Below are 13071 nucleotides of genomic sequence, written 5' to 3'. Positions count from 1 at the left end.
AACAGCATCGGTTTGAACACGCGATGTCCCACGTTTTGTAGATCCATCTTTAATTCACCTCGTGCCTTAGGGTTCATACTGGCGTAGAAGCAATTATGCTCTTGTGTAATTAAACCCCACTATCTGAATCGACGCGCCCCGTAGGAGATCGAGTTCTCATTGGGGAACCCAACCGCCCGCTGCGCGCGTTGATTAATTGGTGCGGATTAGGAAGGGCGTCGATTGGAGAGGGTGCCTTGCCTCCATTCCCATCCTACATAAGGGTGAGGATCAAGGCCGGTCCTTCTTCATTCTTCTTCCTTCTCCATTTCCACCATCTTGCAGCCACACAAGCCCCCGATCCCGTGAGCCCTTGCCTTCGTCTTCTTCACTATAGCCCTCCTTCCTTCGCCACCATGTCGCACAAGGTCAACCGCTATGAGTGGGAGAAGATGCACGCCAACCTTGCCGCCAAGGACGCGGAGATTTGCGAACTCCTTGGTGTTCTTAGTGGTACTGCCCTCCGCGTGGAGAGCGAGACCACGGAGCATCACAACTGTGCTGAGATGGAGCGGATTCGTCGTTGCCAGGCAGAGTGGATCTTTGCCAACCTCTACGCCGAGCATTACGGGGCATGGCGTCACTGCATGACGTCTACCTTTTCCTAAATGAGGACATGGATGTCCTTAGCCTTGACAAGTTCGTCGCATACCACGATTTTGATGAAGGGAAGATGGACCACGTGGTGTTCTTCTTTCAACATCTGGCCATGTGGTTTCGAGAGTTCCATCTAAAGGGCGAGGGGGCACTAGAGGCGGAGGTGAATCGGGCGGCATGTGCGATGGTGAACCACATCCTCGCTGGTGTCCATGGTGCCTCCCCCAACTTCCCTGTGGAGGTGCCATAACGGCTAGTTTGAAGGGGGATAGGGGCACAACTTATCCTGACTAAAGGCGGGCTTCGTGTGCAAATCTACTGATCATGACGTGCCGGTGGGCTCGGTGATGACCTCCACCCTGGCGCACCCACCATCCTGGTCTTCATGCACCGAATTGGCAACCTTCGGGGATTTCCTTGGGAACTGGTGGATGGCCTTGCTCCCGTAGCACAAAAGAGGAAAAGCCTCCTCATTTGCGCCTGTCGGCGCTCCTCTGGCTTCGCTCATCACTGCGCACGTCACCCACATGAAGGCGCAGGGCCGCATGACTCTGCTGAACTGCTGTTGACTTGTATGTCTCCGAGAGGGGCCTTGGGAGGTAGCCTCGGGAAGCCTCCTCGCGAGATGGCCTCACAAGACTCCTGGCAGCACTTGCTGACGTCTTCCTCACGAGCCGATGGCCTCGCGAGGGTCTTGCTCGTGAAGTCCAATGGTGGGCCATGCGCTGGGCACAAGATATGCACCGAGTACTGGGCCATAGGCAGACGACCTGTGTACCCCAGTCCCACGGGCCTGACAATAGCCCTCGGGCCCGCGGTGCGCACGTCACCGCCCGTTGGGGGGGGGGGGTGAAACAGCATGGGCCCTAACCTCTGGTGGGCCAGGCACGACGCGTGGTGCACGATGGGGCACGAGACGCTCCCACTTCTCCCATGATGGCTCGTCAACCGCCTGGGCTGACATAAAGCCTACCCGCGCATGGAGCGGGGCCATCATCGCTTCCTTGCTTCGCATGTGCCTTCCTACGCCTCCCTTCTCGTGCTTGACTCCTCGCAATCCAATCTCAGGTGCGACACTCCCCATCTCCGCTCGCAACTCTGTGACATGCGCATGGCACCCACTAGCAAGAAGGCGAAGCCGATGGCCCCGGTCGCAAGCCTGTTCGTTGTTGGGGCGGTTCTCCTGTACTCCATCACCAATGCGGATGACCTAAGCCCGGTGCTCCTGATGGTGGCCAGTGACCACAACGTGGAGCAGGTGACCAAGATCTGGCCGCGCTCGCGAGCGCGGAGCAGCCTGGGAGAGTGCGCCTACCCCTTCTTCCTCCACAACGTTTTCGCCGGGTTAGTCTCGCCATTCTTGGAGTTCTTCTATGGCATCCTCTCATACTACCGGATCCACGCCCTTCAACTGCAACCCAACTCCGTCCTCCTCCAGGCCATATTCGCCTTCTACTAACTGGTACAGCGAGGTGCTATACAAACAATTTTTTAACCCCTTTCCACAACGCATTTTGAACCGTCACCAAGTGAGTGTGTGTGATAGAGGGGAGCTTCTCACATGACCCAAAAATCGTCGGGGATAGGGAGCCGTGATGCAGACAGTTGTCTCTATAAAACTGTTTCTGATAGGTCAAATATCCCAAATGCTCCATTCTTGCTACTAGTTTCTGCTCGCATTGCCATCGCAGTCGGTATTCTATGGTGCTACGTTTATGATTTGCGACCCATCACAAGCAGTTCACGATCATACACTGTGTATGATAAGCAGACAATCACACACATTCACTTTTACCGGACCGTATGCGATAACTAATTAAGAAGATTAGCTAATCATCATACGAGTTTCGGATAGGATTACGAAACGTCGGACTGTCGTAGCATCGTTGTACATGATAACTATCGCTCATCCTATTCTATGGTGCAACGTTTACGATGTGTACCACATCAGAAACGGTTCATTATTGCAAATCATGTACGATAAGGCAACTATCACAAATGTTTAGTTTGCCCGCTCTGTTTGTTATATTATCTGAGATCACACATGCATTGCAAACGGCAACCATGTGCATGATGGCACACGTTTCCTCTCTGTGAACCGTGTTGGATTATGGTGTATATCACAAATGTTTGTGTTTTACCGACCGTGTGCGCCGTAACGACCTGCAGAGCATAATTTCACTGTAATTTAATTGCTGCTATTTAAAATTGTACCGGATTTGAAGTTGAAATTATGTTATAGCTTTATTCATATCCATCAAGTTCAAACAACCAATGCATTATTCAATTCATATGTACATATGTTCAAGAATTACATCAGCACCAAATAAAGAATGATGATCCACAGTTGTATACTTGTACTATTAAAGACGGTAAAGAAAGAGGCAAAATACATTTTGGTTGCTGAACAAGGTGAGGCGGAATGCCCATATTGTGCCCTCCTCCATGCAGAAGGCGCGCACAACTCTAGTCCAACCCCTTGTGATGGCCGACCGCACATCCTTCACTGTCATCATTAACACATCTAGATAGTCACCGTGTTCTGGTAGAAATACTTTAATCTTTGTATGCCCACCAATCATGTAGTTTGAGAGGTAATCTTGAGTAAATTGCTTTGGGAACCACTACAAAGGAAAAAGATTCAAACATTGTCATCTAACACAACTCATTATGGGCAGTAAAAAGAAGGCTGTAGAGTTCTAACTTACCATCCTGCAGTTTGCTGTTGTCTTGGATAAAGTGTAAACAAATAGTTTAATTGCCATCTTTTAACCCATTTTACTAACAATCTTTATCAGCTTCCTCACTTGATGCTGGTTCATCAATATCTCATTGTCCCATATGCAGAAAGGGTCGGAGCGAGGATCTTTACCAATGACATATGTACCTAAAAGCACCAAGTTAATACTAGAAGCTAAACGGCAATTGCATAATGACTTAGTACAACACTCCCTCCGTCCCATTATATAATATCTTATAACATCCAATATACCCACATATTGGCTGAATTAACATCTTATATTATGGGCCGGAGGGAGTTTCTTGCATTTTCTTCAAATTATCGGCTGATTAACTACTGCTGTGTTGTTGTTGTTGTTGTTGTTCTTGCTGCTCTTCTATATATATCTAAACATCATTAGAACATTAAGGTAACACTCTTCCTTGTTGCTATGTAGCCTAGGATTGCATATTTAGACATTCACTATAGTGCATGTTGCTATGTAGCCTCAAATATATTACATATGGCCCTAGTTAAGCTAACGGTAAATGCGTTATAGATATATTTAGTTAAAAGTCCGATTCACTGATTAGTCCCTTATCAGCCCCCGGCCTATATGGTACCAGCTACCGATATCCTGAACAGTGAGTATATATAAACCATGAGATGAAACTAACCTCGATGGAAAACAATAGTTGATCCGAAAATTGTCCTGTATAAGTACATCGAGAGGCATGTCAAGCACAGTAGGCTAAACATCAACCAAATATATACATGGCAGACAAAATAATCTCCAAATGATAGCTTTAGTGTGTAGGTTTAAGCACACTAGTTAAGCAAAACAAGTGGAAATGTGTGTTAACTACAACATGCCTAACATTTAATAAGAAGCAAATGTAGTCAGTCAAACTTGTATTGTGCCGGCCTAAGTACAATGGTTATTGTTAAATAAAAATGGAAAGGCGTGTTAACTACAACATGCTTAACAGGAACCAAATGTAGTCATTCATAGTAGTATTGTTGAAACAGGTATTCATGAAATTGAACTGCATAGTTCATACTTGCACATATAGAACATCATGTTTTGGATAACTGGAATAAACAAGGCATACTACGAACAACCAAAGATAGCATTTGAAACTAGACACTTGTGAACAACTAAAAGAACCGAAAAACCAAAACACTTTAAAAGAAGCATATGCTAGCTATAACAAGCTTAACAACAAGAAAATATATGCATTCCTATCGGTATGTTTAAAACTGGTATCGATGAAAATGTAGTGCACAGTAAATAGTTGCACATATAGAGCGTCACATTGTGAACAACTAAAATAAACAAGGTGTACTGCAAACAACCAAATATAGCAATTAAAACTTGACATATTCTCACTACACTACAAAAGGCACTCGACAAAACAAATCACGGGTTCCCCTTGTGAAGAGGCACGACAAAACAAATCATGAGTTTCCTCACTTGTCACAAATGGGCTCGTTTCCGTGGGAAGAGCGCAGACCCTGGGTGCGCTCCACGTTGTCGCAGATGGGCTCCTTCCCCTTGGAATAGCATGGGTGAAGGGTGCCCTCCCTGATGTCGCCGATGGGCTCTTTCCCCTTGGAAGAGCCGGAGAGGGTGCCCTCCACGTGGTCGCCGCCGATGAGGTCTGACTTGGAACATGTGTATCCCAAGCCAGCGTCGTAGAACGTGTTCTTTAGAAATGACAAAAGGGGCTCGATGGCGATGTAGGATGGCAAATTCTTGATAGTGAGCCAGAGGAGATCAGCAGTGGGGCCATGGATGAGATCAATGATGGTTGAACCTGATGGGTTGGGTGGGCCACTTAACCTATGACATAGCCCGCGTTAGGCTGTCGCTGTGGACGACCTCGATGTTGTAGCCGGCATCCGCGACATACCTACATACTCTAGGCTGCTGATTGAGAGCCTCCGGCCAATAATGGTCGTCAGCTTCCTCGGCGGCCACCTCGGCGACGTCGGGCCAAGAGGCCACGATACACCTCTTTCGGTCCAGTAGCTCCTCGAGCTCCATGGGAAGCATAGCCAGGCTTAGGTTACGATGCTATGGAGTGGGGGATGTGGATATGTGGGAAAGGAGGCGTTTGGCAGGCATCAACTGAGAAACTTAGGGCGGCTAAGGTATGGAGATCGGTGGGTAAGCTGCGCGGGCAAACTGGCTGATGTTGACAATGTAGGCCTTGTGGCGGCGACGACGACCTTGCTAGGGTTTCTAGCTGGGGAGTGGTTGTGGTGTGTGTGTGTGTGTGTGTGTGTGTGCATGCACGCCCGAGGAGTTTTTGGGGTGTGTGTGTGGAGGGGGGTGTCGGTGTCAAAACCGGCGGATCTGGGGTAGGGCGTCCCGAACTGTGCGTCTAAGGTTGATGGTAACAGGAGACAGGGGACACGAAGTTTTACCCAGGTTCGGGCCTCTCGAGGGAGGTAATACCCTACGTCCTGCTTGATTGATATTGATACGTATGAGGATTACAAGAGTTGATCTACCACGAGATCGTTATATCTATACCCTAGAAGTCTAGCCTGTATGATTATGGTTGCCTCTACGGACTAAACCCTCCAGTTTATATAGACACCAGAGGGGACTAGGGTTATACAAAGTTGGTTACTGAGAAAGGAATCTTCATATCCGAACACCAGGCTTGCCATCCACGCCTGGGAGAGTCCCATCCGGACACGGGAGAGAGTCTTCTGTCTTGTATCTTCATAGCCCATTAGTCCGGCCCATGTCCAACAGGTCGGACGCCCGAGGACCCCTTAATCCAGGACTCCCTCAGTAGCCACTGAACCAGGCTTCAATGACGATGTGCCCGGCGTGCAGATTGTCTTCGACATTGCAAGGCGGGTTCGTCCTCCGAATACTCCAAACAGCTCTCGAACACATAGAACATGTCCGTATCTGTAAAACAAACACCACGCATATCCACACAGAGTATAATATTTTATGAGTCCAATCCACTGACAAATTTTGTAGCGTGACATCAAGTCATAGCCCGGCCATTATTTTGAACCGTTTTTAGCCTCCCGCTCCATGTTCCAAGATGCGGTTTTATTGGCACGTCTTGTCAAAGCATCATGTCCCCTTATTACGGGATTCTCATCAATACGGGCGTGGGTAATCCAACCGCGCCGCCTGCACGACCCTTGGGGAATAGGCGAGTTTCAAGGCGAGTGAGGAGGCGCTTGATATTCACTACCTTTTTAAAGGGATAATGATTCACCTCTTTCACCCACGCCTTCCTTCTCACCGCCCATCCATTCTCGAGCTCCAGTGCCCAAGCCTCCATCCTTTCCACCTCAAAAAATCACTCCAGCCATGTCCAGATCTGGAGCGCAAGGCAACTGGATGGTTTCCTCTGTCAAGGAGAAGGACATCACCAAGCTCCGGGAGGCCGGGTACTTAGCCAAGGAAATCGCCCACCGGCTCGCGGCCAAGGGACAGATCGTCCCCACTCCAGAGCCCCATGAGAGGGTCGTGTTCATCCCCCACTTCATCCGCGGGTTGGGATTTCCTCTCCGCCCATTCGTCCGCGGACTCATGTTCTACTAGAGGATGGATTTCCACGATCTGGCCCCCAACTCCTTCCTCAATATCTCGGCATTTATTGTCATGTGCGAGGCCTTCATCCGTATCCCACCCCACTTCGGACTGTGGTTGAAGAACTTCAACGTGAAGCCAAAGGTGGTGGATGGCCAACATGCAGAGTGCGGAGGCGCCATGGTGAGCAAGCTACCCAATGTCACATGGCCCAAAGGTACCTTCGTGGAGACTGTCAAAGGGTGGAAACAGAAGTGGTTCTACATCACAGAGCCTCGCGACGCCACCTGGGCCGCGGCTCCTGAATTCCAGTCCGGCGCCCCGATGAGGCTCACCTCCTGGCTAGAGAAGGGCCTGGACTGGTCTTCATCGGATGAGCTGACAACGCTTCAGGCGCACATCAGGAGCATGGTAGACAAGAATGTCAAGCTTGTCAATGTGATCCAGGTGATGCTTGCTCGCCAGATCCTTCCGTGCGAAAGCGGGACTTGCCATATGTGGGAGTTCGATCCGGTCAAGCACCAGACCTTGCAACAGTTCTTTAGCACTACACACAAAGACATCTGGAAGGTGCTCTTCAAGGCCAATGAGACGTGGCCGGCAACGACCGAGGACTGCGGGCACGACCTGGCCTATCCCGCTAGTGCGGTAATTTTTTTGCATTGCAAGGTGTATCCTTTACTTTCTTACTCAAGGAAGATGTCTAAGCTTCCCTATTTGTTTTTTAGGGCTGGACAAAGAAGGTGGGGCGGATTCGGTGTTTGGCTCCGCTGCCCGATGAACCAGCTATCCCGCTTCTAACGAATATGCTGGTTCCGGCACCCTATCAAACGCCGGAGAAGGCCAAGAAGAAGGCCAACGGGACCAGAGGTGGTCTCCGCCATAAGGGCACTTCGAACGTGACGTACGAAGACGCCGTAACCCACTCCCCTCCTGTCACCGACGACAAGGAAGAGGAGGAGAGTGATTCTCCCCCGAAGGGGGAGGGAAGAAGAGGGCGGCCTCCACACATCTGGAGGCAGAGGCGTCCAAAAAGGGGAAGGCCTCCGCCGCGGAGAACTCCGCGTGAGACATTGATAGCAGCTCCGACTGGCGCCCCAGGTATAAGCCCCTGGCCAAATCATGAGTACTCAAAGGCACTGGCGCATTCATATACCCAACCTCTTTACTTCATAATTTTAATATGTTAAATCATGCACTTGCAGTCTAGCTCGTTCCGACCTTGAGCGATCCCCATCTTCGGGAAATTTGCTGGATCCGAAGGTGATGGACAACGGGTCCCTTCCGGCGGCTTCCTCTCCCAAGACTACGGAGGACACTGAAGTGTTGTCCCGAAGGACCCTCGCGGCTCAGGGGGAGGCACAGGAGGCCGTCACAGTGGCGCCAAAGGATGATACCTTGGCTGCCGGACACATGGGGGAGCAGATCCGCATGGAGACTGGCGATGGGGGCCACATCCAATTCGTCCCCCAGCCGAATACGATCCCGGAGACCTATACAGCTCCGGAATCCAGCAAGCAGCCTCCTTCGAAAGAAGGAGGTGCACCAATTCCACCAGTGACCTCTGTCCATCCAGAGGCACCGGATGCCCTACTAGAAGCGCTGCGAAGTGCTTCCATTGTTGAGGAACACCGTACCCTCATGGGTACGGGGGTTGAGAGGATTCAGTCCGCAAAGAGCGGACTGACCGAAGCCTGCACAAGCCTTCTAACTGGCTTTGAGGTAAGCCACACAATTGTGCAAAAAGAATGTCATCGTATAGACAGTAGCCCCTGAGACTCTGTCCGGTGTTCGGAAAGAAAAGCCGGATAGAGGATCAAGTAAATTTCGCATGAGACTAACCAAATATGTCTTATGTGAATAAGTAGGCGTCGTTGCGGGCTGCGACCTCTCATGCTGCTGAGGTCTTCAGACTAAAGCAGAGTCTGGAGCGGGCCGAGGAAGATCTCGGCCGTGTAAAAAAGTAGCTAGAAGACAAGCAAGGTATCCAATGACCTTTTGTATATCCGGAAAGGATGAATGATTTGTGCGAACCATAGCGACATGATATTTCTTAGGAGCGGTGACCGTGGTGGAGGCCCTCAAGAAGGCGTTGGCCCAGGCCGAGGAGAGACCGGCAAAGGAACAAGCCGCTCACGAAAAGCTTGAGGCCAGGGTCGGTGAGGTCCAGCAGGAGCTCCAGGACGCTGTGAAAAAATACGAGTCCTTGGAGCGCAACATTGCGGATCATGAGTTCGAACTCGCCAAGGCCCGCCAAAGCACGCACGAATCCCGGGTTGAAACCTAGGGCGCCCTCTAGGAAATCTAGGATGCCAGAAAAATCACGGCAGGTAAGGCCTTTATTATGCAGAGCAAGTATGTAAAAAAGGTTCCTCTTACTAACCTGTATTTGGAGTTCTCTAGGGGCGTTTGCGGATCTGTCGTGCAGTGTTGCCGACGCTGTGGAGTTCTTCTGAGCCGAAGAGGGGAGCTTGATGGAGAAGCTGTTTTGGTCGCAATACCTTGCGCCAGAACATCTGGTGCCCTTTAGCGATCAGCTAAAACAGCTGGTCGAACTGCATAGGGTGGCCGAACTAGCCATGAAGGATTTAATAATCCGGCTATGGCCTGCAGAAGTCACACTCAACATCTACTTCGGGCTCGTGAAGCGGCTGGTCAATGCCTGCCCTCGGCTTGATGTCATCAAGAGACCAGTCTGCATCAAAGGTGCGCAGATGGTCTTCGCCCGTGTCAAGATACAGTGGGCGAAGATGAATGCCGTCAAGCTTGCGACTGAGGGACCGCCCGTTGGCAAGGAGCACCGCACACTGGAGCAGTATTTTGATGATGTCCTCAAGGGATCCCGCATTGTAGAGAGCCAGTGTTCAAAAGATATTATCTTTGAATGAGTACCTTCATGTTATCCCACCCTGTATGATGAAAACAAGACTGATATGTAATATACGCATGCTATTTATTTTGGAATTTTACCTCCTGTGCGGCTGTTTTATTAAATCTGAGAGTTGGCTAGTCGTCGGCTTCAGCCCCCACGTAGGTAGTACGGGGGTGTTCGGGATGGAATCTAGACACTCTTAATCCAAGAATTTGGTCCTTAAAGGAGGTGTTTAGCGCAAAGAACCATGCAATCGGACTATGTGGCTTTATCACCCTCACTTAGCCATAGGAGTTTGACAATAAAAATGTAGGCACATCCCCTAGTTAGCATTTAATCCAGACTAGGGTGATGTAAACACCTGATCGGATGAAGGCCGATTCATCGCAAAATGCGGAAAAAATCACAAAAGATTTTTAACCTCCGAAGAGCTGACCGGCTCATGCCGCATTATGACAGTCAGTTTTCTGCTTTCTCTACTGAGGTGCTCATTCGGATAAACAGGACACAATCACGGTAGTTCTCCCTTTACTACCCTAGCCGATAGAGCAGAACGTAAGGTAGTAAGCACAGGAGCCGGGCAATCCAACTATTGACCAAAGACATGATTCGGAGCCAATGCATATAATGCTAAATTCGGGGGCCGAACTATACTGTAAAAGTGTTCAGACTTGTTGCCATAGTATGGAGCGCAATAAAGCCCCTGGCGAATTACGGTGTACCAAAGTGTACGGATGCAGTCGATAAGAATAGCAAAATAAAATGAAGTAAAAAGCTAGTGCCACATGAGTTAGGCCGCAAACTGTTTTCATTATAATTTTAATTAATACGTCAAAGCGTATTTGTACAAATAGTGCGATAAGCAACAGGGCTATTTAACATGCCAAGACCAAGGGGGAGATGCGTACGGGTCCTGAAAACAGGTAGAATGATCATTAAGAAGAACATCTAGAGATTCCCCCACACGTCTGTGCTACTTGCCACCTTGGTATATCCGTCCTTCAAAAGGACCAATTATCAGGCCGTCGAGAGGGGCCTGTGGAAAAGAAACTTGAAAAGGATAAAAAGAAAAGTAAAAGTATGTGTGTCCAGGGAAAGTCGAGCCACATTGTGGACCACAATCTGGTTATGCCTCCATCTCTGCCCATGGTATTTTTAGTGCGTAGTTATGTACACGCGATACGTATGCCGCCACTTGGTCAGGACTGAGACGGAGGCCGAATTGCTAGTCAAGCTCCTGACAAGCTGGACTGTCCTGCTGTAGAGTAGTCTGGACTCGTTTGACAGTGTCCGGGAGCATGGCCGCCGAATTAAGGTTCTGCTTGTGAAGGCCGCTTTGTACTTCTTTTGCCAGGGCCGCGGTGTGCTCCTCAGTACGGAGGGAGCGCTCTGAGTTTCCATTGACTGTGATGACACCACGTGGTCCGGGCATCTTGAGCTTGAGATAAGCATAGTGTGGCACCACATTGAATCGTGCAAATGCAGTTCGTCTGAGCAGTGTGTGATAGCCACTGCGGAAGGGGACGATATCGAAGATTAACTCTTCGCTTCGGAAGTTGTCCGGAGATCCGAAGACGACCTCCAATGTGATTGAGCCCGTGCAATTGGCCTCTACACCTGGTATAACTCCTTTAAATGTAGTTTTGGTGGGCTTGATCCTTGATGGATCGATTCCCATTTTTTCGCACTGTATCCTGATAAAGCAGGTTGAGGCTATTGCCATCGTCCATGAGGACTCGTGTGAGGTGTAATCCATCAATTATTGGGCCGAGAACCAGTGCAGCTGAACTGCCATGACGGGTACTGGTCAGATGGTCCTTGCGATCAAAGGTGATCGGGCAGGACGACTGTCGGTGTCAAAACCGGCGGATCTCGGGTAGGGGGTCCCGATCTGTGCGTCAAGGCGGATGGTAACAGGAGACGAGGGACACGATGTTTTTACCTAGGTTCGGGCCCTCTCGATGGAGGTAAAACCCTACTCCTGCTTGATTAATATTGATGATATGGGTAGTACAAGAGTAGATCTACCACGAGATCAGAGAGGCTAAACCCTAGAAGGTAGCCTATGGTATGATTGTTGTTGTCCTACGGACTAAAACCCTTCGGGAGGAGCTAGGGTTACACAACGTCGGTTACAAAGGAGGAGATATCCATATCCGTACTGCCTAGCTTGCCTTCCAGGCCAAGTAGAGTCCCATCCGGACACGAGACGAAGTCTTCAATCTTGTATCTTCATAGTCCAAAAGTCCGGCTATCTGGAGACCCCCTAATCCCGGATTCCCTCAATAGCCCCTAAACCAGGCTTCAATGACGTTGAGTCCGGCGCGCAGTGCTGTCTTCGGCATTGCAAGGCGGGTTCCTCCTTCGGATATACCACAGAAGAGTTCAAATAAAAGGATAATGTCCGACCCTGCAAAATAAGTTCCACATACCACCGTAGAGAGAGAATAATATTTCCACAAATCTAATCTGCTGACACGTTTTGGCAACATGATATCATGCCATGGCTCGGTGATTATTCGAACTGTTTTTCCTTAACTATCCCCGCACATAACGCGAGGCAGTTTCTTGACATGTCTTGTCAAAGCATAGATCGTGTTCCCCTTATTACGGGATTCTCATCAATACGGGCGTGGGTAACCCAACCACGTCAAGGACTCCTAGACTTTAGGTAAGTCCCAAACGGCCACGAGGAGGACGCTTGATATTCACCCTTTTTACAAGGGTCAAGGCCTTTACTTTTTCCTCCCGTGCTCAATCGAATCCCTCCCCCGCCTCGAGTTCTAACACTCAAAGCCTAGGTCAGGTGCTTCAGATCTTCAATCATATCCGGATCCCGCCTCCAGGGCCGTTGGATGCCCTCCTCCGTCACAGAAGAGGATATCAAGAAGTTGAGGGAGGCAAGATACCTGACCGCCGAAGTCTCACATCGGCTGCCCGCCCGAGGGCAGGTCGTCCCTACTCCTGAACCCAATGAAGACGTCGTGTTCATCTCCCACTTCCTCCGAGGACTAGGCCTCACACTGGATCCCTTCGTAAGGGGTTTGATGTTCTATTACGGGCTTGATTTCCATGATCTAGCCCCAGATTCCTTTCTCCACATCTCAGAATTTATTGTCATATGTGAGGCCTTCCTCCGCATTACCCCTCACTTCGGCTTGTGGCTCAAGACCTTTGATGTGAAGTCGAAGACGGTCGAAGGGCAGTATGCAGCGTGCGGAGGCGCATTAATAAGCAAGATTGCAGGAGCTCCGTGGCCAAAAGGTTCCTTTCTAG

The sequence above is a fragment of the Triticum urartu genome, chromosome 4, assembly GCF_003073215.2.
Source record: "Triticum urartu cultivar G1812 chromosome 4, Tu2.1, whole genome shotgun sequence".
In the NCBI taxonomy this organism is placed as follows: domain Eukaryota; kingdom Viridiplantae; phylum Streptophyta; class Magnoliopsida; order Poales; family Poaceae; genus Triticum; species Triticum urartu.
Note: the sequence above shows the minus strand (reverse complement) of the source record.